Genomic DNA, 27,615 nt, shown 5'->3' with positions numbered 1-27,615 from the left:
CCCATCAGAATGTGAGAAATTGGAGAACACTATTTGAAATGGCAAGGTGCATGTTGATCGAAAGTTACCAACTGAGATTTATGCAGTAATGAATGCTGTTCAGATCTGAAACAGGTGCTTTAACAATCGCTTAGCACAGACTCCATAATGACATGTAGAAAACCTGATCTTTCTGAGATGGGAGTTTTTGGGTCAGAATGTTTAGTATATAAATATGACCAGAAGAAACTAGATTCAAAATGTGAAAGGGGTTTTTATTGGATATGAGAAGAATAGCCCATCTTACATGGTGTTTTACTCAGACACTGGGAAAGTCCTTAAACACAGGCTTGTAAAATGTGTTACTAAAAGTGTTAATGGAAACAAACCCAGAGTGATTTGATGAGGATTTGCATAGGGAGAGGTGTGCATCCCCTATACCAAAACCCGTCCAGACTATAAATGAGTGTCCATAGAAAGTACACATTCCTGAAGTAGAAATTTTGGAGGATGAGAATAATGGTCAGACAAGGAGTATCCATAGTCTATGCTACTCCAAAGGAGACAGGAAGACTCCTCACTACTTGGAGGACTATGTTTCAGATTTTGAGTGTGGTGATCAAATACTAACAAACATTGATTATTGTTATAGAAGGTATGATGTGCCGCAAACTTTTATTGAAGTGGTAAACTCACCCCAGTCAAAGAATTGGCTGAATGTTCTGAGAGACTAGATAGATTCATTAAGAGAAAATGAGACATTTACGTCAGATAAAACGTCAGTGGGGGGGCTGAGGGTCTATACAAAGAATGGGTGTGAAACGTACAAAGCTAATGGTTACAGTTAGGTGAAGGGGGCTGATTACAAGGAAACATTTTCTTCAACTGTAAACATTTAATCAGTTAAAGTTTTGATGCAAATGACAGCATAGTATAATATAATTCTTCATCAGATGGATGTGAAAACTTACATGCTCCAACCTGGAGGGTTTTGGGGTCAAGTCCAAAACAAACGAGAAGCAAACAAGTCACTGTATGGTCTGAAACAATCACGTAGAAATTGGAATAAGGTGTTGCATGATCATCTGAATGAAAACGGGTTTTAACAAAATTCAGCAGACAATTGTGTGTATGTCAAACAATCTGGAAGTGACAAAGTGATACTAATAACATGGGTCAATGATCTCAATAACGGCGCCAGTGATAACAATATTTAATTATGTGAAGGGAATACTCACATCAAAATTTAAGATGAAAGATCTTGAGAGAATTAAACATTTCTTGGGTACTGATTTGAAACAAAATAATGGTATGGTAAAGATGAGTCAAAAGAGATACATATCAAAGATCCTAGACAAGTTTGGAATGACCGATTGTAAACCAAGGTCAGCGCCATGTAAACAGAAACTGGAGTATAATAATCATAATGAAACTTTAGATGCTAAGAGGTATGCAGTGGTAGTAAGTAGCTTGATTTAAGTGATGACTTGTACAAGACCAAATGTAAGCTGGGTGATCAGTACACTGTCACAGTTTTTATCAGAGCCAAATGAACAACATTTAACCACAGCTAAGCATGTTATGAGGTACTTGAAGGGTGCTATTGATTATGAGTTGTGCTACAAGAAATGTGATGAAAGCCTGGAACTTCAAGGTATAGTGATGCTGATTGGGCCTTTGATGTGACCAATTAAAGGAGTATGACAGGGTACTGATTCAGTCAAACTTAAAATGGTCCACAGTAGCTTTGTCTTCATGTGAAGCTGAATACATGGCAGTAGCTGCACAAGAGAGTTTGTACTTTGTACAGTTAATGAAAGGGATGGACAATGAGTGTCAATCTGAATCAGTGAAAATCCTTGGGGGCAATCAAGGAACAATAGCTGTCTCCAAGCTAATCCAGTTTGCCATCCGAGATATAAACATGTTGATTTCAGATAGCACTTCATCCAATCTGTATTCAATGAAGGTAAAATAGTTCTTGAGTATTATCCAACAGACAAAATGGTAGCAGATGTTATGACTAAACCTGCAATGAAGTTTAATTTAAGTTTAATTTGTTTGGAATATAAAGTCATAATATATGAATAAAGATGTAAAGAAACATTATGCGGTATAAGAAACATGAGAGCAAGTGGGGGTGTTGAGGTATTGTTTGGAGTTTTTTCTGTGGTGGTATAGAAAGGGGTTTTATGCTCTCTCAGTGATGTAATATCCGTGTTAATAACGGAAATGTAAATAAAGTGTTTGTTTTTTTGACCACGAGAAAAGTATCCACCATTACATTTATATTAAAGTATTTATATAAACTGATTGTTCTACCCTTAACATGTGATAGAGATGGTAACAACTTTAAGTAACCTGAGCCAGTCTCGAGAGGGCAGTCATTGAGCAAAATATCCCAAACCAAATCCCATCATGCACAACGATATGAATGCGCTCATCATCGTACCGAACATTTTTGCAAGATGTTGAGAAAGACCAATAATATCAGTCTGCTGGCTCGTACACTTATACGGACAAAGCCAGTGGGTGGGACACAAGATTGAGAAAGGCTGCTGCCCATAGAGTGGCAACTGTGCTCAGATCAAGCTTTATTAAGGTATTGCAATACAATTTTATACAATTTGTAGATTTCTAATAATGCAACTATTGTTTAGCTGTAATTTTAAAGATACGTTATCACATGAAACTTTCTCCTGGTGTGTCACAGTGACAAAGCCAGAAATTGCAAAGTGGGTGGGTGAGTGGGGACTGGCTTAAGAAAAGGCCTGCAACCCCACTGCTGATTCGCCCATTTTGTCAACAATCATGTATTACAGGTGCACATTAAGCAAATCAAAGATTTCTGGGACTGCATTACGTGGTTATTTAACAAACAACAAAAAAACACAAAATATGAAATATTTGATCAATCAATAGTTATAGCAGAACCTCAGCTGATGGCACAATATCCAGACATTGTGAACTGATGGTTGTATGAGCACCCTGGTCTTTTTAGAATCACCATAGACACAGAATGCTCTGCTTAAAGAGGGACTGGCCAAGTGTGGAGTGAGTGTGTTTTTTATCAAGTACAATTAACAACATCTGAGATACAATTGGTTCCATTTCGTTTTGTTTATCCAGGTGAAGTGGCTTGTTTATGGTCACACAGTGTCAGTAGTGGGATTTACAACCTCAGGGTTTAAGCTTCAAAGCCTTAACCACACGGTGTGCTTGATGTGAGTGTGAGGTGTGTCCTAGCTTGCCTGGGTTCCTGCCTGTTTCCCAGTTGAGTCCTGTGCATTTCCAGTTTTCAAAAAAATGCATCTGACCTATACCTGCATCTCTTAAACCACGGCCTGCAAGGAAACATTAACTGAATCCGCACCGCAGACTGACCAACTGATTTAAGAACTGCAACCCGAACTGCAATTGCAGACATTCATAATTAGGAACGAGTACTAGTGTGCAGTATCTGACATTTGTACATTTCTGATGTACTTAGATGCAATGCAGCAGACACTGCAAAGTCATCCATTATCCTGCTTCTGTGTAAAAGGTTGCATGTTAATGAAAATCTACCACCCCTCTGGTTTCTATTTTAGGATGGAAAATTAAACGTCTTCAGAGTTCCCTAAATGTTACTTGCCCAAAACTGTTTTTTTAAGACTTCTGAGTAATTTATCTCAGGAAAATAATGTGTGCATAATATGTGAACAACTATATACAGTATCTAATAAACAATTCATGTATAAAAAGATCATAAACAGTTTCTTTAAATTTCAAACATACAGGGACCATTCTAGTTCCTTAACACATGGGTCTCCATATTATTTAAACTTAAAATTTACTTAACAATTACAGGCCCACGTGCTGCCTTAACGCATAATGGTGAACACCAGACAAATACCCTCTTTGTAGTCTCACTAAATGTACTGCACATCTTGTACATAAAGCCCCCTTGCTTTCCCCATACAGTACCCATGGCTTAGTTCCTTCTACAGGGAATCAATGTCCATTAATAGGCAGGACATGGAATAGCCTGTAACACTCTCTGACTCTGTATTTGGATTAAAGTTTTAAAAATGGATGGATGATCAAGGGCGGCACAGTGGCGCAGTGGTAGCGCTGCTGCCTTGCAGTTAAGAAACCCGGGTTCGCTTCCCGGGTCCTCCCTGCGTGGAGTTTGCATGTTCTCCCCGTGTCTGTGTGGGTTTCCTCCGGGCGCTCCGGTTTCCTCCCACAGTCCAAAGAAGGTGTGTGGGTGTGATTGTGTGTGTCCTGCGGTGGGTTGGCACCCTGGATTGATTCCTGCCTTGTGCCCTGTGTTGGATGGGATTGGCTCCAGCAGACCCCCGTGACCCTGTGTTTGGATTCAGCGGGTTGGAAAATGGATGGATGGATGGATGATCAAAGGTTGGTTTCTCCTTAGCGTTTGAATCAATCTTGAACATAGAATATGTAGGTTCAATCCTGGACGGATAAAAGACGGATGGATTTGATTGTATAGCACAGACACCCACTGCCTTGGCTGTAAAGATGACTGGCCAACTGCAGGTTTTAATTCTGAGATATGTAGTTGAAAATTACAGTATTTATTATATCTACCTATGAGGGCTCTGGGTATGTAAAATACAGGCAGTCCCCAGATTACGATAGGGACTGTAGGTTTGTACTTAAGTTGAATTTGTATGTAAGTCAGAGCAGGTATATTATTTTAACAAATGCTGTTGTTGACTGACTGTAACCAAGTGCTCTGCCAATGAATGATGGAGTTTCACCTCTTTCTGACCTTTTTAATATTTCTACTTTATTTTCAATGGTGATGGTTTTTCTCTTCTTTACTATATCACCAGCACTTGCATCAGATTTGTGTTTTAGAGACATTGTTGAAGGGTGAAATCAAAAGGTTAAGAAGAGCTCTTCTGCACAGCACTGTACAGCTATCACAGCAGAAAGGTACCAGTCGTCAACACGTCTGATGTATAGGGTGATCCAGATCTAATTATGAAATTTTCATTATGCTATAACCATCGAGAAGTGTGCAAACTGACGACATGAAGAATCGTCTTCGCACCGAACTGGAATCGTCCGTGCATAAATCAAAGTCATCCAGACGATTTGGATCTGCATAATTAGATCTGGACCACCCTGTACTGACAAGAGACAACTTCCTGCTATGTGCGTAACAGCACAAGCAGGCTTGCTATTGAGAATGAATGGAGGCAGCGACGGGCGGTTCATCACCAGCCCACCTCACAGTCACCTCCACTACAGTATGCTGCCTGCAGCGTACGCAACACCACCGCCCCCATTCAACACGCAGCCATCCGAGGCAAACTACAATGCTACCCCCCGCCGCCCTGTTCAGCCACAACCGGATCACCACTTGCACCATTACCAGCCGCGCACCTAGAACGAACGGGGCAACCGTCTGTGGTGGGTGGGCAGTGAAACCGCTTGACGCCAGGAGCCACCCGAGGGACACTACACTGCGCGAGCAGCAAAATCGCTTGCAGCGTCCGCAGGCCAAAGATGACGGAGCGGCAGTTACTGAGGAGTATGCGTCGCAGCTGCGGATCCGTTTGTATGTCGTAGGTCGGATGTCTGTAACCTGGGGACTACCTGTACCTTAACATAGTGCCACCCTATCAGGTTTTTGTTTCATCCAAAATAATTTTCAGATGTAGACTTGTTTTCGTATTTTTGCAGTGTAAACCCTAACTGCTCAGAGTACATATGCAATGATGGGAAATGACCAGGGAGCCTTGAGGTTTACAATCCAGCACCTTATCAGGAGGCCATATTGCATATTTCCACATTTGAACTCTTTGAACAATTTTTTTTTTTTTAAAGTTACTAGGCCCACTGCTCACTTCGCTCGCCCACCCCCTATAACCTCCCCGGGGCCTCTTTGTGTCTCTGCCGCTTGCGTTGTGAAGAGGGGGGCTGAACACACACTAAGGAGATGTGGTCGTCCACGAAAACCCCCTCTTAAACAGCGAAAAGAATTGGAAACAAATACATTTTTTACCTCCTCTTTGCTTGATCAGCTGTTGGCTTGCTGCTACTGCTGCTGCCGAACTGCATGATATTCATGTTGCGCTGCACATTGATCATTTAAAAACCTGAACAGCATCTGTCCTTTTGTCTCACTGCCTTGTCTCGCGGGATGTTAAAGTGTCTCCGAGAAAATCACGTCTCCTCTCCTTCCAAGCCTTCCAGGATTTTTTTTTATAATAGAGAGAAGTGCAACTTATTTGGGAAATAACAAAGTATGTTTGTGAAATCACATTAAGTCCTAAATGCTTTTCCATTTGCTATGTTTCAAGTTACTTCAAGGGATAAAATTAATGGGACCTGCCTACAGTACGTCTGTGAGTGAACATCCTTTTTCTGTACATTTTTTAATGATCTCAGAAAACATAACTTTTTGTTTAATTATTTTGCGCCTTTCATGAATATTTCGCTTTCATTTCACGATTTGGTATTTGATACATGTACAATAGCTGTGTCACTTGTAATTGTGACTGAAATTGTGAGAAAAAAAACAAATTGCTACAAAGTGAACATAACAAATTTAAAAAAGGAATAAACATCCATCCAACCGTCCATCCATTTTCCAACCCGCTGAATCCGAACACAGGGTCACGGGGGTCTGCTGGAGCCAATCCCAGCCAAAACAGGGCACAAGGCAGGAACCAATCCCAGGCAGGGTGCCAACCCACCGCAGGACAAGGAATAAACAAACTGCATAAAAGAAGCAATCCAGCTGTCATGGCTTGAAGAACAGAACAGCAGTAAGCCTCGTCTGGAAAGTGCAGCACCGGCAGGAAATATAAACAGATCAGGTGAAGTTTATTCTGTATAGCACCTTTCACAAAGCTCCATTGAACATGCTGGCCACATCAGCCAAGATCAGAAGATTAAGTTGTCCAAATAAATTCAGAGCTCACCACTTTCAAGAGCTATTAAGAAACTTGGCAGGGCTCCTCATTTAGCGAGCAGAATTGATGGAGCTGCATGCACAGATTTAAAGAGAAGTTTTGGAGAGTGACTTAAAGCATTGTTGCTATAACTACTTGGATTCAATTCCCAGCCCGGTCACTGACTCCGTGGAGTTTGCCTATTTTCCAAGTCAGCAAGTGGGATTTATTGAACCTTCCAGATTCAAAAGATGGCGGTGCATGGGGCTGTGAGTTTATTCCCAAAACAGAGTTGGTTCACGCAATGGATCAAATACACTCTGAAAAATAAAGGTACCATGTGATTCTTCAAAGTGATGGCATAGACAACCATTTCTGATTTCTGAAAGGCCCATCCACATGAAGGTTCCTGAAATAACATTTATTTAGATCCTTAACAGGCTCCATACAGTAAATAACAATGAGTAGATGGTAACAAGTTTATAAAATACAATGGCTCATGATTTTAAAAGGAATCTTGCTGCATACAATAACACAGGCTAAGTCTACGTTTTCTTAAAATGTTACTTTCCTGCTAGCCCATACGTTAAAGATTTCATTTTTTTCAACAAATTATGAAGATTTTCACAGCAATAATAATATACATTTTATTTATATAACGCCTTTCCCATGCACAAAGAACCAACTTCATATACAATGAACACTTCCAAAAATGAAAAGAAGCGCTTTGTCAAGAAATATTTCTATGAGTAAAGAACAATAAACTGACATTAAATATCCTTTATTTTAAGAGTGTACTCTCCAAGACAAGGGCACCTGTAACACTGAGCTGGATTAAGTGGTATGACAACGAGAGGGTTTAATGCTGATGGAGGATGGCGGTTTGCTGTCAAGATTCGACTCCTGGAAGTTTCCGTCTTCTCTCCGTAGGGCGTCTGTGATTTACTGACACAAAACACTTTGCAGGTTAACTTGAGTGATGAGTGGGCTGCTGCGTCAGTGCGAGTCAGTCGGAATAAGATGATACTGGTCACCCGCTGTGAGTTATGCGTTTTTTTTCCAACTCACCCCAAAAAAAAGAAAAGAAAAGAAATAAAGAACTTTAACAGGCGACTTGTGAAAATGCATCATTACTAATAATACATGTCTAATTAGAACTTAATTGGTCATATATATATATATATATATATATATATATATATATATATATATATATATATATAAATGTGCGAAATCTAATTTCAGGGTAATGGGATCCAATTTCAGCAGCACAGGGTGGAGAGCATCAAACGGTCCAGTTACGCCAGTTTACACAAAATGCACATCCGGGAACGTGGGAGAAAAACCCAAGCTGACACGTGACACCGCGAGTAGCATCCACTTGCTGAGCCACAATACCATACGTCACCGCAGTTATAGACCCGGAAGTGACGTCTCCGTCGTTTACAGGTCTGACTTCGTAAGAATACTTTTGGCAGGTGTCGGCAATGCCCGGAAAGTAACGTAGGGTCAAAGACCTGTTTAGAAACCAAATGATACCCATCATTGTGAAGTTCAGAGGGTTTCTGCCATCACGTCGTGTCACACATCAAACTAAACAATACTGATCGTTTCTGTGAAATACACTATTAACATTTAAGTTGTGTTCGGGACTGTAGGATCCATTTAACATGTCGATAAAATTAAAATCATCAAGATCTGTGCTAATTGAAAATAGTTTTTCGTTTACATTCATGAAACGAAATATACAATATAATTACAATGTTTGCACCACATTAGAGTTTAGTAAAACGTTAATAATAAAAGTGATTACGTTTTTTAAAATGTACTATGCATGTGTGCAATATTGTTCTAAAGCAATTTAGAATAAACATTTAAGCCAATCTAATATTTTTAAACATGTATGTGAAGAAATCGGCAATACATATTCTGCACTGAATTATGCTATATATTAATTGCCTTATATAGAACTTCTCTAGTTTTTGTCACTTATTATTATAAACGATGGGCCATCAAAAGGAAAAAAAAAAAATACTAATAAGAACACAATTTATTTATATAGTACCCTGCACAAAATTCAGAAAGAACAACAGGACCTATATAATATTGGCTACAAATAATATCTCACTAAATACAAATAAATACAAAACATTCAAATAGAATAAAAGACAATAATGCAGACTAAAATACAATATATAATACTATAAAAAAATCTTGAACAAATAACATAAATTGTGATAAAAATTCAAATCCTGAGTACCTGGACAGATAGAGGGAGTAAACTGCAAGAAGGGGCAGAATGTCAGGTCTGTTTAATGTTTTCCTTAACAAATGAGTTAAAAACAAATGAATGGAGTCAGCTGATTAATTTTGGGAGGTCATTCCACAGTCAGGGCGCTATACAGCTGAAGGCCCTGCTGTCACCCACAGAGTGCAGGTTAGTGGGGGGCACAGAATCAGAGGAGTTCTATATAAGGCAATTAATATATAGCATAATTCAGTGTAGAATATGTATCGCCGTTTACTTCACATACAAAAAAATATAAAAATATTAGATTGGCTTAAATGTTTGTTCTAAATTGGTTTATAACAATATTGCACACATGCATAGTACATTTTAAAAAACGTAATCACTTTTATTATTAACGTGTAACTAAACTCTAACGTGGTGCAAACATTGTAATTATATTGTATATTTCGTTTCATGAATGTAAACGAAAAACTATTTTCAATTAACACAGATCGTGATGATTTTAATTTTGTCGACATGTTAAATGGATCCTAGAGTCCCGGACACAACGTAAATGTTAATAGTGTATTTCACAGAAGCGATCCGTATTGTTTAGTTTGATGTGTGACACGACGTCATGGCAGAAACCCTCTGAACTTCAGAATGATGGAGAAGGGTATTGCTGCAGACCGGAGATATTATGGGCGGTTCTGAAGGCGGGATAAATGTGAATCAAATTCGACTACAGCGAATCATATTGTGCTAATTCAGAACTTCGATGAATGAGATTATTGTTACTCTATGACAATCTAAAACTCACCTGTCCATTTATCAATGTTTGAAGTTGTCTATCAAGTATAACTTTAACCAGTCGATTCACAGTTCGCGATCCCTATCTGTTTGTGGTTCCGCCTTATAGAGTTTCCTCTTAAATAACCTGCCGTTGTACCAAGCGACGAAACACCATTAAACGAAAGGAGACAAAAAAAAAAAAAAAGAAGCTGCGGCGATGAAACTCCACTAGACAAAAGAAGAAGAAGCGACGAAACTAATTGCTCGTATTTTTGACAATGGAAGTAAGAGTGATTCGAAATGAAAACGTTTGAAATTTGCACAATTTTTTTCGTATTTTTAATAACCCTATTTTGCATTGTTATGTTTGTACCGTGAACCTTTACTGTTGTATTAATAGTCATGTTCGCTGTAGTAATTGATGACTGTGCATGGAAAACGAAAAAAAAAAACTTTTACAAGCATCTAGGAAACGCTTGATCATCTATTCTGTCGTAAAGTAGGCTTTTGATAAAGTTCAGATTGACTACAATGGTGCAGGATATTACCTTTATCCTTTTCAGTTTAGTTCCTTATGTTGGAGTAATGTGTCTAAATTGTAATACCAAGTAATCTGCGATGTTTTTGTACCGTCAATTTTAATAGAATTTCATGGTAGTTTTGTGCAGATGATGCCTGCCATTTCTAAATTGTTGAAGACTTTCTTGCAATGGTCAGTGCACCACTAAACTGTATGTGACTCAGACTAACAGTTGCGATGTTCACAGAGCCTTTTCAATTTAATTACAAGTGACATTTATATTTTTTCCCTTCAGCCAGCTTGCTACAAGAATATCATCTGGAAATTGGATGTTAATGAAAAATAAGGTAAAGTGCAAACATCCGTCTGTTAAACTTGTAATTCACTTGTAGTGTTTGACTTTCACGTGTATTTTTTTTTCCCCTTTCCTTTCCTTCTTTTCCTAGGACATCACTACTGGTTCAGTAGACTGTGGAATAGACATGTTGATGGTATTTGAATATTAACTGTAAGCTTTATGTAACTTTACATTTGTGTTTAGATTGTGTGTGATTTCAGTACTTTTTCTCTTATTCTCTCTCATCTGACTATGGAGGAACCCTTTGATTTTACTGTCAGTCTTTTAAAGATGCTGATAATATATTTTCTTCATGTATGGCATACCTTTAATTGTGTTCATTTAATGTGCCCTCCACTATTAATGACACCCCTTATAAAAATGTTAATTTTAAAAATATTTATTTCTTGACGAGGGCTTTGTTTTTCTTTGAATGAACTTGTTTTAATTAAAAGTCAGATGTTTCCTAATTTTTTCAGTGCAAGGTGACATTTCTTCAGTAAACTGGGATTTTTTTTTCTAACCCTTCTTACTAATTTTTACAAGGGGTGCCAATAATAGTGGAGAGCACTGTATTTATCCTTTTTATCTTAGGATGACATGCCTGTGACTTGCATATTACTTTAGGTATTGTCCAGATTGGTGTATTCATAATACTCTGAAATAATTGATGTATTCTAAAAAAAACTATTGAGATAACCAGGAACAAGTGTATTGGTAGTGAACCATAGAGTAACTTTTAACAGTTTGAACTCTATACCAAAGTGTCTACTTTTATGAGAAAACAGGAGTGTTCAGACCAAAACCAGACAGCTTGCACAAGACAAATACTCCATGTGACAATTTGATGTATTTATTTGTGTGTGTCCACAGTGTAGGAGAGCAGGCTGGCTGTGTGGCTGCAGTGGGGCAGCTGACTTGAGAACAAGGGGCTTGGGTTTATGAAGCTGCAAAGATCAGCAGGGCCTACAGGAGGACCCAACATGAAAAAATGTTGGAGTTCATGATAAAGGGCCATGGAGCAGATGATCACTTGCTGGTAACTTAGTTCAGATAACAAGTAAGACTTTGTTATTGTAATCTTTAGCAAAGAGTTATGATGACTTTATAGCACCAAACTCATGTATTTGCTTGTCCAACAGGCTGTTGTATCTGAAAAGATGTCATCCAAATTGGTTAAAAAAATAAGAAGATCCTAAAGGTCACCGAGTAATGAGCTATATACAGTAGAAGATGAGGAGCTGACAGATGGCCTCTACAACTACCTGGATGAAGTGCTGTCAAGAGCTGTAGGCACTTTTAAAAAGATCGACAGAGTTCACATCATACTGGATGTGCTGATGCCAGAGGCTCATTTGGCTTCAGTGAATCTCTAATGAGTACAGAGACTGTATGTGTGAGTAAGAAGCAGAAGGTCTGTTCATTGATGGACCAGCAGACGGTGAGTGGGATGTCATGTGGTGTGGGGGAGCAGACAGTCCTTTCTTTTTATTTTCAGCACCATTATTTTGTTAATCAGAATACCATTTTACTTGTAGTGAATTAAGACAAGAATATAATCCATCCATCCATTTTCCAACCCGCTGAATCCGAACACAGGGTCACGGGGGTCCGCTGGAGCCAATCCCAGCCAACACAGGGCACAAGGTAGGAACCAATCCCGGGCAGTGTGCCAACCCACCGCAGGACAAACACAAACACACCCACACACCAAGCACACACTAAGGCCAATTTAGAATCGCCAATCCACCTAACCAGCATGTCTTTGGACTGTGGGACAAGAATATAAACTAAATGTAAATATATTTTTAAAGTGAAATTTAAAATACGCATTAATACACTTTTAGTATTGGTAAAATTAAATCTTTTTTTTTTAAAGTGAGTGAAGAGTTTGACACACTTGTGCTTCATCTGTTGGAGTACAAAGACAGACTGCATCACTGAGGCATCTCAACTTGGGATTTCATCTCAGCCACTCCTCTAATAAACATGTCACTTGCTTTATTTGTCTTTGGCCTTTTGTATTTCTGAGTGTTAAACTGACTGTGCATAACAGAGTTGTGTGTATTTGATTTAACTATTGATGTAAATGATAAAAGACACTTTGTTGATTTAAGTTTTGTATATTTGAAATTATCTGCTTATGTTTTAGCCAATTCATGCCATCTGCATTTTTTCTTTAATTTTTATAACTGCATTGTACAGTTTTATTACTTTTTTGAACATTACAAGCAAACATGTCTATCCCCATTACATATTATTTATATATAATATATAGAAGTGGGTGTGCTTCAGTATATTCCCCGATCAGTCTGTTTGTTAGAATGCACAAAAATTTAATTGTTCTTTCAGTTCAACAGACCCATCATTATTGTTAATTGTAATTTATACTGAATAATTATTAATAACATTTTGGTTTTGGTAGTGACAATACTGAGTGTTTTAATTTCTGCTGACCAAGTCAACTCGTGTATTAACAAAACTAGAACTGATAGATTTGAGCAGAGCCTCCACTTGTATCAATATGGACTACAAATAGCACTTTGCTGGACTCGCCGGTAATCCCACAGGATAAAACAGCTTGGAAACTGAGCATCCTGATCAAGACTTTGCTGTTCACTTACAAACATAGTCTACAACAATAAGGGTCTTACTTATCTTTATTTAGGAGTTACATTTTCAATAAAACTTGCATTGTCTTTAACTGAAAATGCAGCTTGTATATATAGGAACAAAGTTAAAGGAAAAGGATTGTATACTCTTGATAAATTGAGAGTCAAAACTTTTGAAGCTCAGTATTCTAAAACCAAGACACACAGCTAGAACCTTGTTATTCTAAGGTCTTGACATTAAGTATGTGTCAGTGTTTATGTATGTGTGTGTATATATATATATATATATATATATATATATATATATATATATATATATATATATATATATATATAAACTGCTCAAAAAAAATTTAAAGGAACACTTTGAAAACACATGAGATCTCAATTGGAAAAAAAATCCTGCTGGCTATCTCTACTGATATGGACTGATATGGTGATGTGTTAGGAATGAACGGATGGAAATGAAAATGATCAACCTACAGAGAGAGGGCTGAATTCAAAGACAACCCAAAAATCAAAGGGAAGAAATGATGCGGTGGCAGGCAGGCAAATCCATTTTGCCAAGCAACTCCAAATCGTACTCAGTAGTTTGTATGGCCCCCAAGTGCTTATACGCATGCCTGACAACGTCCTAATGAAATGATGGATGGTGTCCTGGGGGATCTCCTCCCAGATCTGGACCAGGGCATCACTAAGCTCCTGGACAGTCTGAGGTGCAACCTGGTGGCGTCAGATGGACCAAAACATAATGTCCCACCCAGAGGTGTTCTATTGGATTGAGTTGAGGTGAGTGAGAGTGGGGGGCAGTCAATAATATCAATTCCTTCATACTCTCACCACATGAGGCTGGTCATTGTTGTACACCAGGAGGCACCAGCATAGGGTCTGACAATGGGTCCAAGGATTTCATCCCGACACCTAACGGCAGTCAAGGTGTCGTTGTGTAGCCTGTAGAGGTCTGTGTGTCCCTCCATGGATATGCCTCCCCAGATATACCATCACTGACCCACTACCAAACCAGTCATACTGAAAGATGTCACAGGCAACATAACGTTCTCCAGACCCTTTCACGTCTGTCACATGTGCTCAGGGTGAACCTGCTCTCATCTGTGAAAAGCACAGGGTGCCAGTGATGGACCTGCCAATTCTGGTACTTTATGGCAAATGCCAATCGAGCTCCACGGTGCCCACTAGAGGACATTGGGCCCTCAGGCCACCCTCATGAAGTCTGTTTCTGACTGTTTGCTCAGAGACATTCACACCAGTGGCCTACCTGCCAGCTGGAGGTCATTTTGTAAGCTCTGGCAGTGCCCATCCTGTTCCTCCTTGCCCAAAGGAGCAGATACAGGTGGGTCCTGCTGATGGGTTAAGGACATTCTACGAGGTGCCCTGTCCAGCTCTCCTAGAGTAACTGCCTGTCGGTCTCCTGAAATCTCCATGCCCTTGAGACTGTGCTGGGAGACACAGAAAACCTTCTGACAATGCCACGTGGTATTGTCAAATATTTGTTTTAATCTGACTGACTCAATCAAGTAGAGCCCACACTTAAGTCTATGTCAATCAGTTAAAATTAGGCGGACACAAATTTGTATTATTATGTTCATTTAAATTTTCTTCAGACATTGTTTAGTAACGATAAATATCTCATATCCAAACTTTTATTATCATTATTTTTTCACAACTGCTAATCATAAATGACGGTAGTAAAAATACACTGCAGTCTTAATAATGCACTCGACAAAGTGCTAGAGTGTAAGATAGTGGCACCAGTAGACTATCGTTGCAGATGTATTTTACGAATATACACTCCGTCTCTTACAATCACTTTTTCTTGACCGTCCACCTTTAGAAATTATCTTACACATCCACCTTTAGAAATTACTCCCACCTGTCTTGTTACATATCCATAAGGCAATTGGCTAAAGTGGAACATGAATGACAAATAACACCGATTGGCGTTTTGTTAAATAAAAAGGTGATTGACCAAATACTATCGAAGCACGTACAGCAATTAACAACTGGGTCGGGGAACACTTAATACAAAGTATTTAATGTGCTACATTAACTTATGACAGTGTTTGAGAAAATCTAGTAAATTAAACATTGATTTTAGGATGAAGTTTAGTTTACGACATTCTACTTTAATTACAAAATAAACTATGAGAATAAAGTGGAAATGTCGAGAATAAACTCAACATGTCGACTTTATTCTCGACATATAGTTTTTTTTCTTCCGTGTCCGTATTTTTTTTCTTCACTGTGGCACTAATAAGCTTCTGTTGGGCTATACCATAAATAGCATTATAAATGCAAGTTGCAGTTTTATTATTTCTGTATATAGTTTAGCTTGAAGCAAGGTCCATATTAATGCAGTTTGCCTTAATGATGGTTCAGTTGGTAAAGATGTCATCACCAAGTTGCACTTGTTTTATTTTATTTTAATTTGGTGAATACTGTACTGTGTAATGCATCAGGGCTTGAAGTCTTGAAGTAATACTACAGTATTATTACTGGAAGTTGCACTATTATTTATTTTATTGTTATTATTTATTAGGTTAAATATTATGCAGTTTAATGATGGTAAAGTTGTTTAAAAAGTCACTTTAATGTGGCAGTGGACAGAGATTGTTAACATTAACAGAAAGTGTAGTTGGTTTACAAAAAATATTTACTCTTTATTCCTTTTCTAAGACATGTTCAGTGCAGTACAACTTTTGACAAGCACCTCTGGATATTTTACTAAGTCTAAATGCCTCTTTGGATGGTTGAAAATATGTTGTCAAAATTTTAGTTTAAGTTGTTTGCAAAATTTGTTCATTGAGGAGGTCTTCGAAGTACTCCCCCCACTGACCCAAAAAAAAATTGTTTGCAAAATTTTTTCAGTAAAAAGGTTCTATATTTTGACTGCAACTGTCATGCAATGTGATTCCTTCTCTTCATTACTGCCACCCCCTGGAAAACTATCACTTTATGGGGCCATGCAAACCTGTATTAATACTTGTGTGCACATTAAAAATTGTTTTTTGTACAATGTACAGTTCTCATGACAGTGGAATAGGTTATTTTTAGCCAGTAATTGTAGTGGAAAATGTGATTAACATGCACTCATGCATGGGAAAAAATACCGTCCAATACCATGAAACTGGTAAAATTTTGAAAAATACCGTGATATAGAATTTTGGTCATACCGCCCAACACTAGTCACGTGACATCCTTCCTGAGATTGCAGGTGTGTCCACAAGAACAGAAGTTACATATTCAAGCCATAATTCATATGGAAGTTATTTAACGCAGGTTCCTAATATGAAGAGGGAGAGCATAAATTTCTTAGGGCCACGTTGGAGAGCTCTGAATAATGAGATGAGGGAGCTTCGGATTGTTATGGACAGTGTTACACAGGAAACGGAGGATTGCTTCCATTCCGAGAGTCCTGTGCCCCATTATCCACAACACAGGGTACAGTCACTTTCTCAGCCAGCTCCTTACGCCAGTAAAGTAGCCCTGTCAGGTTCACAATCTTGTGGATAGTTGACCAGATTCTCTAGATCATATTCTTGGCCACAGTTAGCTCCTATGCAGCCTGTGCCAGCTTCAGTGCAGCCACAGTTATCCACCAGCTCCTGTGCAGCCTGCGCCAGCTTCAGTGCAACCACAGTTCCAGTCAGCTCCTGTGCAGACATCGTTTCAACCACTGCCACAGTCCTTAATTTCTAATTTAATTCCGCATCAGCACTACCGAAGGCCGCCTCCTCTGCACATTTACACTCCTACTGATCCTAGTGTGCCTGGATTAATGGAAATGGCAATTGCATCATCATATGGCATGCCAAAACCAAAGTTAGCAGTCTTTTCTTCAGGCAAAGAGAGTGACTTTCTCATGCTTAAGAAAGGATTAGACAGTATTCTTGGCCCTCATCGCCATTTAACTGAAGATTATAAGTACCAAATATTGCTGGATCATTTAGAGCTACCCACTGCTTATTAGATTGCTAAAGATATGTCCATCACCCATTCCCATACACTAGTGCAATGCAAGCTTTAGAGCAAAGATATGGTCAACCAAGACAGTTAGTTCAACGTGAATTAAAGTCAATCCTAAACACTCCAGCCTTAAGGCCAGGTGATGCTCAAGGCTTTGAGAACTTTGCTACTGCTGTCAACACTTTGGTGGGCATGCTTAATACTATGGATGGGCCCTCTAGAGCTGAACTACAGTGTGGATCTCATGTGGATACATTGCTAGCTAAACTGCCTGCGAACTATAGAAACTAATTTATACAACACTGCTTTAATAAACACATTATTATGAGTGGCAGTGCCAGAACATACACTCTACCAGATCTTGCAGAGTGGCTTGACCGGAAAACTCAGGCCAAACAGATATCCAGATGTACAATGGAAGCAGTTAAAGGAGAGCCCTACCGAAGAGAGCAGAAGCTCTTCAAGTTTACCAAGACCAAAACAGCTACAGTTCTTATAGGAAATGAGCAGCGCATGCCTTCTGCTTCAATATCTCTGCTCCATCAACAGACACTAAAGCAACAAGTACAGCTAAGAAGCGGGACCATTTTAAACCGTTTTGCCCTTACTGCAATAACCGTGAGCATTACCTCAATGCTTGTGAAACTTCCAGCAAATTGAGCCACACCAGAAAAGGAGACATGGGTTAAGGAACAAAATAGATGTTGGAGGTGCGGCCGAGGTCACAAACATGATAGTTGTACACTTAAGAAAGCCTGTTCAACATGCAGAGGTCAACATTTACCTGTACTTTATGACATTGCTTCTACTACAGAGAATCAGAGCATTCTTACAGTAAATACATCGTCACCTTGTTTTTATGTCGATCAAATCAGCCACTCAGGCAGGGTGATGCTAAAGGTAGTCCCTGTATGGCTATGGAGTAGATCGAGAATATTAGATACATATGCTGTGTTAGATGATGGATCTGAGAGGACAATTATACTGCCAGTAGCTGCCAAACATCTTGAACTAAAAAGGAGCTGAGGAGATCTTGTCACTGAGAACAATAAGACATGATGTTTTTTAATTGAAAGGTGCTGCTGTCTCCTTTGAGATATCCGCCCAAGCAGACCCGAAAGTAAAATATTGTATTCAAAGAGCTTTTACTGCCAATGAACTGAACCTGGCTGTGCAATCTTGCCCCATTGAAGTATTGAAAAGAAAGTATAAACACTTAAGAGATATACCAATCCATGGCTTCAGCAGAGTTCAACCCCTGCTTCTCATACGGTCAGATTACCCTCAGCTGATTACTTCTACTGTTCCAGTTAGGATGGGACCTCCTGGGGACCCTGTAGCAGTACAGACACTATTAGGCTGGACAGTCTAAGGGCCCACAACCTTTTTGCAATGTCTTTCAAATGAAAGTTCTTGTCTCCTCACCACATTAGTCTCTCTCAATCAAAAACTGCATCATCATGTGGAGAGGTTTTGGCAACTTGATATACTGCCACATAGGAATGAAAGGAAGATCATTTGCTAAAAGCAGGACAAAGCTGTACTGGCCACTATGGAGAAAAAAACAACTCGTATCATAGTCAATGATGTGAGTCGCTATGCAACACCACTCCTGTGGCAGAAAGATGCTATCCTCCTTCATGCACCACCTTCTTCAGTTATGGCTCTTTTAAGAGCCACAGAGCGCTGCCTACTCAATACTCCAGAACAGGTGGCTGTGTATAACAAAGAAATACACAAGCTTATAGTGGAAGGTCATGTGGTGAAGATACCAAGGGAAGAAGCTGAGAGATCTCATCAATCATGGTATGTTCCACACCATATTGTACAGCACAATGGCAAGGCCAGGGTTGTGTTCAACTGCTTTTACAGCTACGAGCAAATTCATCTAAATGATAACCTTTTGCCTGGACCAACATTAGGTCCATCACTACTTGGAGTCCTGCTCAGGTTCCAAGAGCACAACATTGCCATAAGTGGAGATATACGGGTGATGTTTCACCAGATCAGGTTACTTCCAGAAGATCAACCCCTCTTATGTTTTCTTTGGCGGAACTTGGAAAGAGAGCGCATCCCAGACATCTATGAATGGCAAGTGTTACCCTTCGGGACTACCTGTAGTCCATGCTGTGCTACATATGCCCTTCAGAGACACATAAATGACAACTTAGTTGACAGTGATAACATGGTTGAGTCAATACTGCAGGCCTTCCGTGTTGATAATTGCTTACAATCTTTACAGACACAACACCAGGCCATAAAGCTTATTAACACATTGAGATCCTTACTGGCAAAAGGAGGTTTTGAAATAAGACAGTGGGCTAGCAATGTCCCGGACGTTGTAGCATACCTACTCACTGAGGCCAGATTAGAAGGCAGTGAACTATGGCTTACCACAAACAAAGCTGACCCCCAAGAATCCATACTGGGACTTATATGGCACTGCCCCTCTGACACTTTGAGATCCAAACACATCACAGAACCTACAATGAGGAATATGTATCAGATACTGGCAACTCAGTATGACCCACTGGGGTATATAATTCCTTTCACTACCGGAGCCAAAAGCCTGGTGCAGATGTTGTGGAGGATGGTTGTAGACTGGGATGACCTTATACCAGAAGACCTCCTACAAGACTGGCAGGAATGGATGGAGAAGCTTCCCAACCTACAGAACATAACCATTCCCCGCTGTTACACTCCTGCATGTGACCGGTCCTCCTCTGCAATCGAGCTACATGTATTTTGTGATACTTCTGAAAGGGCATATGGTTCTGTTAGAGGAGAGCAACCAGATTCATGTGGCATTTGTCATGGCAAGATCCAAAGTGGCACCTAAAAACCAATTATCTATATCCCATCATGAGCTTAGTGCAGCACTGTCTGGAGCACAGTTGGCAAGGATGCTGAATCAGAAACTCACATTGACAATCACTCGGACAACCATTTGGTCAGATTCAACCACAGTGCTGCACTGGATCAGGTCTGAATCATGCCAGTATAAAGTGTTTGTGGGGACAAGAGTCGCTGAGATACAGGATTTGGTTGGATCTGAGAACTGAACTTATGTTGATTCAGACAGTAATCCTGCTGATGGCATTACCCGTAGCAAGACCCTGTTGAGTTTATCTCAGCCTAGCAGATGGAATCATGGTCCAGCATTTGTACATCAGTCTCCAGCTCATTGGCCTGTTTGCCCCAATCATGAAGACAGAGGAATCAGAGGAACTCCATAAGTCTGCATTTTGTGGTAATGTATTAGTTAGCAACACTTCCAAGTTTGACTGGAGTAATTGCACAACATGGGATGATCTCATTATGGCCACACATCGAGCCCTACATGGGACGGTTGCTTCACCCATGTCTGCAAAAGCGCGCATAGAAACAGAAGTTGCTGTCCTCCAGAGATCACAGTGTGAGTGCTTCCCTGAAGAAATCAGTGCTCTGAGGGCTAACAAACCTGTGTCTTCTAACAGTTGTTTAATATCACTTGCTCCATCACTAAATACTTCCTTGGGTCTACTCAGAGTGGGAGACATACTCCGTAAGGCTACTGCACTACCTGAAGACGCAATTCATCCTATAGTACTAGCCCCAGACCACCAAGTAACAATGTTAATAATTCAAGATTATGACAGTCATCTTTTACAAGAGTATTTGCAGAATTAAGAAGAACGTACTGGATACTCAGAGGTCGTCAGGCTGTAAAGAAACACCAGAGAAGTTGTGTGGAGTGTAGGAAGTGGCGCAGTAAACCAGTTGTACCTAAAATGGCTGATCTCCCCTCAGCTCGACTACGAATTCATCATCCCCCATTCTGGTCAACAGGGATTGACTGTTTTGGCCCTTATACAATCCGTATTGACAGAAGACATGAGAAAAGGTGGGGTATAATATTCAAATGCCTTACTACAAGGTGTGTGCATCTGGACCTGCTATGAAGCACGGATTCAGATTCATTTTTACTTGCAGTCAGACGCTTTGTGGCAAGAAGAGGGAAACCTTAAGAATTCCTATGTGACCACAGCACCAATTTCAGAGGGGGTGATCGGGAACTCCAGGAGGCCTTTGCTGCATTGGAACCAGATCTGAAAGCCCGACTAGCTAACCAAAAAATTAATTTCATGTTTAATCCACCTCATGCTCCACATTTCGGTGGAGTGTTGGAGAGGGAAATTAAATCTGTGAAGTCTTCCTTACAAGTCATTTTGAAGGACCAAGTTGTATCGGTGGAAGTTCTGACGACTGTACTGATTGAGGTTGAAGGTATTCTCAACTCTAAGCCGCTAGGGTATGTGTCATTGGACATAGCAGACCCGGACCCTATCGCACCTAACTTACTGCTGATGGGGCAGCGGGATGCATGAGGAGAATGTAAATAGTAAGGTGGAAAGATTTAATACTAAAGTGAGGGCTGCTGTTGACTTAGTTGCACCTGAAAAGACAGTTAAAAAATCTTCTAGCATTGTTATACCATGGAAGACCCAAAGAGTGTCTGATTTAAAGAGAACATGCCGTAGAGCTGAGCGTAAATGGAGGAAAACTAAACTAACTATTGACTATGAAATATTAAAAGTTAAAATAACAGAATACAATAACACAGTCCGTCTTGAGAGGCGCTGCTATTTCTCTAAGATTATAAATAACAATGCTAGTAATCCCAGAGTCTTATTTTCGACGATTGATCGTCTGTTAAACCCAGGTAACTCAAAGGAATGCCTCCCAAGTACTTCCAGTAAAACCTGTGAGGCTATCGCTGTATTTTTCAATCAAAAAATTAATGATATTAGAAATAACATAGTATATCTCCCCAACACTAAGGATCCTCCTAAACCCTAGTACCTCATAATAAACAAATTAAAGTCTTTCACTAGAATAGATTTACCTGATTTACATAAAATAATTTCTCAAATGAAACCCTCCACCTGTGCCCTTGACCCAATACCAACAAATTTTTTCAAAGAAGTATCGGGCGTGCTTATTGATAATGTTCTTGACATAGTAAATTCGTTATTAGATATGGGGGTCTTCCCAGACTGTCTTAAGACTGCGGTAGTTAAACCCCTACTTAAGAAAAATAATCTCGATCCCTCTGCTCTTGAAAATTATAGACCCATCTCTAACCTGCCTTTCTTAAGTAAAATTCTAGAGAAGGCAGTCATTATACAGTTAAATGAGCACCTCAATAAACATGCTATTTTTGATAAATTTCAGTCAGGTTTTAGAACAAATCACAGCACAGAAACTGCACTCGTTAAAGTAGTAAATGACTTGCGGGTAAATGCAGACAGACGCCATTTATCTGTTCTCATCCTCTTAGATCTGAGTGCCGCATTTGACACCATTGATCATAATATTCTTAAGAATCGCCTTAGTCAATGGGTGGGCCTCTCTGGCAGTGTCTTAAATTGGTTTGAATCCTACCTGGCAGGGAGAAAATTCTTTGTTAGTTGTGGTAATTATAACTCAAAGACACATGATATCCTAAGTGGTGTTCCACAAGGCTCTATCCTGGGTCCGCTGCTCTTCTCAATCTACATGCTTCCATTAGGTCAGATTATCTCAGGGCACAACGTGAGCTACCACAGCTATGCTGATGACACACAACTGTATTTATCAATAGCACCTGATGACCCCAAATCTCTTGATTCGCTAACACAATGTCTAACTTGTATCTCAGAATGGATGAATAGTAACTTTCTCAAATTAAATAAAGAAAAAAACCAAAATCTTAGTGATTGGCAATAATGGATACAATGAGGCTATTAGAAATAAACTGGATGCATTAGGATTAAAAGTCAAATCGGAGGTAAAAAGCTTAGGGGTAACCATGGATTGTAATCTGAATTTTAAATCGCATATTAATCAGATCACTAGGACAGCATTTTTTCACCTAAGAAACATAGCAAAAGTTAGACCTCTTATATCATCGAAAGATGCAGAGAAATTAGTTCATGCGTTTGTTTTCAGTCGGCTAGATTACTGTAACGCACTCCTCTCAGGACTACCCAAAAAAGACATCAATCGTTTGCAACTAGTGCAGAATGCAGCTGCTAGAATCCTTACCAGGAAAAGAAAATCCGAACACATTTCTCCAGTTTTGATGTCACTACACTGGTTACCTGTGTCATTCAGAATTGACTTTAAAATTCTGCTTATGGTTTATAAAGCTTTCAATAATCTCGCCCCGGCTTATATATCGGAATGTCTGACACCTTATATTCCAAATCGTAACCTCAGATCCTCAACTGAGTGTCTCCTTAGAATTCCAAGAGCAAAACTTAAAAGAAGTGGTGAGGCGGCCTTCTGCTGTTATGCACCTAAAATCTGGAATAGCCTGCCAGTAGGAATTCGCCAGGCTAATACAGTGGAGCACTTTAAAAAACTACTGAAAACACATTACTTTAACATGGCCTTCTCATAACTTCACTGTAATTTAATCCTGATACTCTGTATATCCAATTCATTATAATAACTATTCATTCAAAATCTATACTAACCCCTACTCTCTCTTCTGTTTCCTTTTCCGGTGTCCTGTTGGTGGTGGCGTGCACCACCACTATCTACCCAAAGCACCATGATGTTCCAACAATGATGGATGGATTAAAAGCCAGAAGTCTGTATGACCATTAGCATCAAGTGACTCCGTGAAAAACCCGAACTACAAAGAGGACTATTTCATTTATGTTAGGTAGAATGCCCAAAGGGGACTGGGCGGTCTCGTGGCCTGGAACCCCTACAGATTTTATTTTTTTCTCCAGCCTTCTGGAGTTTTTTTTTGTTTTTTCTGTCCACCCTGGCCATCGGACCTTACTCCTTTCTATGTTAATTAATGTTGTCTTATTTTAATTTCTTATTTTGTTTTTTATTTTTCTTCTCTTCATTATGTAAAGCACTTTGAGCTACTTTTTGTATGAAAATGTGCTATATAAATAAATGTTGTTGTTGTTGTATCTCTTCCTCAAACTCTGTATAGACCTAGTCAAATTCTGGGACGCCGACATTATAGACAGAGCCAGGTCATTGCTGAACATTTTTGAAGACAGTTCATTTAATCTTATTTGCCAAATCTTCAGCTCCAACAGAAGTGGCAAAATTCTAATTTGGGTCTAAAGGTTGGACAGGTTGTTCTAATAATGGATCCGCAATTACCTAGGGCTCAGTGGCCCGTCGGATGGGTTATGAAGGTCTTACCAAGTGACCATGAAAGGATAAGAGCTGTAGAAGTGGACATTAAAGGGAATAAATACATCAGTCCAGTGGCCAAACTAATTGAACTCCCGGAAATGCCTCAGGATCAGAACATAATTATTTGAAAATTCAGCAGGGAGCTTTGTGGATTACAAATGTACAGTGTAAATTTGTGAGGGGGCTGTACAAAATACCCTGCTTTATGCTGAACCTAGGCAAGACGCCCCACAAGACTATTGCGCATGCACTGCGTTTTGTTCCTGAATTGTAACGTGCTCAAAGTCTTTACCAGCTTGTTTGCGTTTTTCCAAGTTGCAGTTTGCTGTTACCTTTTGTAGCTGTGTGTTGTGCGTTACTGACAAAGTAACTCGTTTCTTTTTCTGCAGCGTTCACTGTAACTTAATGTCTTAGTTAATGTTGCAACTTATGTTGACGGTCAGTGCAAGTATACAAAAGCGCTATTATGGCAATGTTTGCTGTTTGCGAATGAACATATTGTTTAGTCTGTGCACTGTTGACCTTTGGGGAGAGAAGCGCTGTATTTCACTTCGCTCCAGGACGTTAAAATGTGTTGATTTTTGCAGTATTAAACGTAAAGGTTTTTTTGTAAACGAATGCCGTCTTGGGCGTTACGCTGTACTGTACCTTTTATTCTGGTTAATAGTGCCACCTACTGGTTTGGTTAAACAATGCGTAAAGTTGAGTGATGTTTAACATTGCTCTTCCTGAATACTATGTAACTTTGACATTTAATTAGTTATGTGCATATTTGCATTTCATTTGTATTTGTGCACTTATTGTATTCCTTTATTTTTGATTAGATACCACACATACACTTACGTATACAAATCTATTAAAATACTTGAAGCTGGCTGGAAAAGGGTGTCATCTACTCTCTGGTGTAGCTGCGGTTCTTTCTAACCGAAGAATTAGGCCTGCAAGTGTACAATCAGCACAGTAACGTTCAACTGTCCCTCACACTTTGGCGAGGCAGAGCGCAGTTTAAGGCAAAGAAAAACAATCAAGGATCGATGGCGATGAGCCTATAGGTGTGAGAAACTGAGCTCGATTCCCGCTCCATTAATGTTTTGTGTTTATTTTGGGTTTTCCAGCTTCCGTTCACAGTACAAATAAGTAATCAGGTGTGATAAATGAATCTTGGCGCGCGCTTGAGCGTTCCCTGCAGTGCTTTACAGTTCCGTCCCGGGTTGAAAATGCGAGTAATGCGTTTTCTTTATATAGCGCCTTTCCCATGCTCAAAGCGCTTCACAGAAATTGGGTTGATTCCTGTTTTGGAGCCGAGTGCTTCGCCTGTCGGTAACCCGTGACCCAGTAACTGAAAAACAGAGATCGTGGGGGTACATGAATGAATGTAAAACTTTGTTATTGTTTAAAATCACGCATGTTGGTGTTTATAATATTTTACTTATATTTGCTTTGCAGACTCTTTATCCAAAGAGACTTACAAAAGGAGGTCAGCATAATCGGGTAATGTAATTAACATTAATATTTTATGACTCTGTAAGTGAAAGTACTGTATAAAATAAAGACTGATCGCGTGAACAAAGTGTAATACTAATTTACATTACGAGATGTTTAATGAGAGTTGATCACGTCCAGTTTTTAAAGACCAATTAGAGACTCTCAAAATATAACACAACGGTCTTCTCTCATCCTCAGTCTCCATCGAACCAATTCGGATTAGCTGGGTGTAGCACGGAATGAAATACTGTACAGTAAAGCCCCAGCGAGGGTACAAGTAGTGAGGCCCATCACTCACACAAACACCGTCAAGGAGTCAATTGGGAATTGTTAATAAACGTACCTGAACGTTTTTGAAGGTGAGGAAGGAAAGGTGGTGTTCTTACTTGAAATCCCTACAAATATGAGAAGTACCACACCCAAACTGTCTGGTCTCCCCAGTCGCAGGATCCATGGAGTGGTAATGCTATTCACCGCCCAACCCGTTAGCATTTCCAAACTGTTACACATTTTATAAGTTAGAAGACTTGTTTTATTCATCGTTATTGATAAAACTCAGATGCAGAACAGAGAATGGCACTACTTCCCCTTGCCTTTTTATTACGTTTATATCCCACCTTAGTGGTTTGTGTGGATTTTTCTTCGTGCACCACGGCTTTGTCCCACGTCGACTGATCGGTGACTCTAATGTGACCCATATGAGTAAGTCCGGATGAAGACCCCCACTGACCCCCACGGTAATGTAACGAACATAGCTCCCTAACAGAGAGTTGATCAATTTTATCATTTCTTTCAGCGCACTGACTCGTGATGTTTTCATGCAGCGCGATTCATCCCATGCTTGACTTCGGTTTGCGGAGGCTCGATAGTTTCATAGAGTAGAAGTAGGGACGCTGATCCGTCAATTGTTTCAACGAGCCGGGGTGCAAGATGGAAAGGTCCATTGATGTCAAGTGCCCCTGGGTATGCACCCAGAACACTCTGATGGCAGAGCCGCCACTGCAGAGCGCGTGGGCCCCACGATCTGCCGGCCAGCAGGAGTGACTGCGGCTGTTAGAAAGGGTGGGTTCTGCCACATCCAGTGCTGGTTCTTGCCTTGCGTGTAGTGCAGAGCGGCTCAATCGTATTCATGAAACGATCTAATCAGAGTGATGACATACAAATTGAACATTAGTTCTGATTGATGGTTTCGATAACATTCGATAAGCAACAGCTAAAAAGTAATGTATTCGATACGAATGAAATGAATGTTTATATGAAAGGTGATTAATCCTTTATGTGTTTTAGTTTGAGACTGTCTTAACCAAATTTGCAGGGCAAAGACTGACGCAGCTAATTTAAAGTAAATCCTATCATTAACACTTTTTGTAGTCCCTGAATGATGGTTTGTGTTATTTAACAGCTTATCATTATGGATTTCTGTGTGTCTGACACAACATACGAGTACTTGAAAAAAGAGAGAAAGAAAAACAACCCCCTGAAAACCCCACTGTTAGGTAATTCTGCTCATCTTTCTTCAAGTACGGCCAGTACCAGAAAGTGCTGTGAGAGGAGGGGGGTGGTGGGGGGTATTGGGG

General features: G+C 39.7%; 1 protein-coding gene and 1 long non-coding RNA gene across 2 annotated transcripts in view; both read left to right on the top strand.

Annotated features, from left to right (window-relative positions):
* Positions 1-27,615, top strand: part of LOC114663145 (sodium- and chloride-dependent neutral and basic amino acid transporter B(0+)-like) — a 151,948-nt gene that overhangs the window by 65,075 nt on the left and 59,258 nt on the right. The window lies entirely within an intron of this gene.
* On the top strand, positions 10,361-11,928 carry LOC127529985 (uncharacterized). The gene is made up of 3 exons (XR_007936552.1): positions 10,361-10,779; positions 10,879-10,940; positions 11,643-11,928. It is a non-coding gene; the product is annotated as an uncharacterized LOC127529985 (long non-coding RNA).

Source organism: Erpetoichthys calabaricus, chromosome 12, assembly GCF_900747795.2.
Source record: "Erpetoichthys calabaricus chromosome 12, fErpCal1.3, whole genome shotgun sequence".
NCBI classification, from domain to species: Eukaryota; Metazoa; Chordata; class Cladistia; order Polypteriformes; family Polypteridae; genus Erpetoichthys; species Erpetoichthys calabaricus.
This window is presented reverse-complemented; position numbering and strand designations above follow the sequence as displayed.